Genomic DNA, 4,190 nt, shown 5'->3' with positions numbered 1-4,190 from the left:
CCTGCATGAAAGGCAAACGCCTTACCTCCATGCTATCTCTCCGGCCCCATGAACGAATTCTTATGCACACTGCATATATCTTATTTTGCAATGAAGAAACAAAACAGATACAAATACAGTATGTGGCCTGCGGGCCATAGTTTGAGGACCACTGAAAGTAAGAAAGTAAGAGAGGGAGACAAGAAAAATGTCTTCAATAAAGGCAAGTGAGCGGGTAAGGTAGTCTAAAAGGAGGCCAGGAGGAAAACAGGGACACTTGTAATGGGAAATGTACATTGGTAAGGGGATGAGTATAGGACATTGTATGACTGAAACCAGTCATGAACAACTTTGTTATTGTGTATCTCATCATGATTCAATTAAAAATATTTTTACTCCATAGACTCACTCTTTTATCGACAGAGATGTAAACCATAAAAAATAAGCCAGGAAAAATAAGGGGTATACCACAAATCAGAAAGTCATCTCAGGCGGAGAGGGTGAGCCAAGCCAAAGCCACACTTGCTGTCTCCACCACCCAGAATCGCCATTTTATTTTATTTTATTTTATGACCCTGACTCAAAACCCCTCTACAATTCTCTTCAGGGACACCAATCTAACCAAACTTCAGTACACTGGTATTTGGGCTTATATCAACAGGGCTTTTTGGAGTTAGTACAGGTACCTTCCCCATATATCTTCCTTCTTCCAGAAGCCCTGCAGCTGTATCCATGCCCACAAATATTGTCTCCATGTTCATACTGGACCAGTTCCATAACTCTTTTCGAGAGAGAGACCATACCATAAAAAACATATCCCTAAAAGCCACAGCATAAGTAACAGTTCTTTGAATTTATGGACAGCTTTATTTATTTAATATATCATCCCTATTGGAGCACACCAATTTAACAGAATAAACAGCAAATAAGAATAGTCATTGTATTAATGACTTCATTGGAGATGGTTATTTTCATAAATGTTCTTGCTACTGTACTTCTTTATTCTTTCATTTTTTGAAAAACTTCTCCTTTTTATTTTTTATTTTTATTTTTTTGTATTTTGCTCTCACTTGTCTTGAAACAAATTTATTATGGTCAACTATGTCAACTATATATATATATATATAACTATATGTGATGCATTTTCTTTAAAGAATAAAATTATTTTTAAAAAAGGTAATTATTTATTCAATTTTTTGTGAATTAGCTGAGTAAGGAAGTGTGACAGTGGGAGAATTAACCTTATTATTGTGGAGGTAAGTCTAGATATTGATCATGACATCTTCAGAGCAAGGAAATTTCTTGCATATTGACATAAAAAATGATGAGGGCAGGACTGTTGCAGAGATTCCTGAGCATCCTGCTGTGCCTATAGCTGGGGCACAATGATAAATGCTAGTGCTGATACTGCAATTGCTCCAACTTCCTGATTACCTGGATTTTCAATACCTATCCAAATCTTTTTATTGTACATTTTTATTGTGCATGTGAAATTCTTTATAACAGTTATTCTACACATTATCTTGCTGTTGAACTTTTCTCTCTGTGGATCTTATTAGGTAAAAATAGTTGTAACTATTGTTTTTGAGTCAGAGCCTCTGGCAAATCTATTTTTAGCTGCTAAGAATTGTAGTGGTTCTGCATTCTGAGCTTCACCATCATCCTTCCTCATCAGCACCCTCTATGAGTATCATATTAAATAAATTGGTTGCCATACAATTAAAATATTTTCTTTTTCTGTTTTATGTCATTCAACTGGTGTGACAACCCAATCTCCTGAAAGAGTTTTTCTTTGGGGGAACAGTGGGTATCCCAAGCCAACTGTACACAGGGATTAACCCTGGCTCTGCACTGAAATTATTGTCCAGGTGGTGCTCAAGGAATCATATGGGGTTTAGAAGCTGATCTTGGGATTGACGTATTTAAGGCAAGCACTTTACTCACTGTACTATTTCTCCAGCCCCCTAGCTCTGTGGTAAACTTTTATAGTGGCTGCTCAACACTAAGAAATCTACAATGTATTCTGTATAAATTTTATACCAGTTAAATATTCAATGTGGTTGTTTTTGCTTCTTTACATGTCTCTGCAAATTAGTACCCATGCTCTGGTAACTACACCAAAATTCCTTTATAGTGATCTTAGCTTCCTCATTTTTAAATCATTTCCTTAATATATGCCACAATTACTAGACTTTAAATGTTGTTAAATGTTCTGATAGAATTTAATCACTTGCTTAAGATATGACACAAATACTAGACCTTAGATGTTGCTGAAATGTTCTGATCCTGAGATTAAATCAAGCTATTTGTGCTGGAGGCAGAAAAGTGACTTGAACTATGTAAGATTAGTCAAGAAAGGCTGGTTGCCTGAGCAATGCCAGGTGAAACACAATTTATTTCCAAAATTCTTATTTCAATAATATTCTTCAACAGCTGGGCAGAAACAGAAAGTTAAGCATTCTTAGAATAATGTTCTAGTGATCCATCTCTTACTATTTGCCCACCAAAGAACAAGATGAGCTTAGGAGTAGATACTCAGTTTGTGTGGTTTCTGGGAAAGGTAAACAACAACTTGAGTTTTTACCCTTTTGCAGCACATTACAAAGAGTTATACACTTTCTGAGCTCCCTCTCTCACACACTATCTTGCCCTCTCACACTCTCGCTCTCTTACTCTCTCTCTCTCTCTCTCTCTCTCTCTCTCTCTCTCTCTCAAAAGCATGTACATACAAGCACACACACACTTTAGAAACTTCAATGAACTTTATGTGTACATTTCTGGGCTCTGAGAAAGCCCATAAACTCCTGGGAAGAGCATGTAAATCACACAGACAATGTCCAGGAGAGACATTAATTCTTTGCTCATCATCTTTACAATAAAATGACTATAAATTCAGTGACATCAGCAAAACTACACTTCAAAAACAGAATTATTTGTGGACTTGCTGTATAAGGCAGAGTGCAGCAATACAAATGTAATAGCTAGAGACACATGCTTTAAAATCTAGCATATATAATTTATAATTGAAGTTTGGGGAAAGGATATGCATCCCATAGATCTTATGCAGTGAAACCTAGTTTAAGATTGGAGACCAAGGTAACATCACATTCAAGAATTGAAAGGGGCAAGAGAAGAAATTTCACCATCCAATTCTGTTCTAAACTTCCTTACTAATCTCTCTTTTTCCCATGAGAATTGTCAGCTTCAGACAACTTTTTGTTTCTTTTGTAAACAAGTGAATTGCCTGTTCATATTTTTCCCTATAAGAATATAACCCCCTAAAAATAGTGTATTCCCCAAAGGGGAAATCACTTTTATATGTTCACATTATGACTAAAATAGTACTTCAGATATGGTTAATGGTAAATACTATGCATTATGATGTGTTACTGCCAATAACTGGATATATTCTATATTAGCCAGCACAATCTTTACTATGTGTCTGGGAACAAAATATTTTATTTTAATTCATAAACAGTCTGTTCTATCATGTTTATATGAAAATTCATGTTTATGAAGATCATTCTCTTAAGAACAACTCTAAATCAATATTGATCTATCTCCTAAAGCAATTTATCTAATCATAATGCCATTCTATCAAATCGTTTAAAAAACAGGAACTGACTGGCCTGACCACATTTTTTCCTCACCTGCAGGTAAAAGGTGAAATTTGCCACTAAATCTAAAAGAAATTCAGTAAAATTATCAAAATAATTTAATTCTAAAACTTAGGCACTATCGATTCTATTTTTAGACAAGTGATGTTTGTGGGTTTCTTCACATCTTACTATACTTCTCTATACTCTTCTTTTTTTTTTTTCGGGCCACACAGGTTTGATGCTCAGGGGTTACTCCTGGCTAAGCGCTCAGAAATCGCCCTTGGTTTGGGGGAATCATATGGGACGCCGGGGGATCGAACCGTGGTCCTTCCTTGGCTAGCGCTTCCTTGGCTAGTGCTTGCAAAGCAGACAGCACCTTACCTCTAGTGCCACCTCGCAGGCCCCTCTATACTCTTCTTATTCTCAGCAGACACCAATATAACCATACTCCAAGTATTCTAATATTTGAACTGATATCTCCAGAACTTTTCTTGAATTGTGGGCACTCTCTGCCCCAACATACACACACACACACACACACACACACACACACACACACACACACACACACACACCTTCTCATACTTCTGGAAGCCCTGGAAGTTAAAAACA

Source organism: Suncus etruscus, chromosome 1, assembly GCF_024139225.1.
Source record: "Suncus etruscus isolate mSunEtr1 chromosome 1, mSunEtr1.pri.cur, whole genome shotgun sequence".
NCBI classification, from domain to species: Eukaryota; Metazoa; Chordata; class Mammalia; order Eulipotyphla; family Soricidae; genus Suncus; species Suncus etruscus.
Note: the sequence above shows the minus strand (reverse complement) of the source record.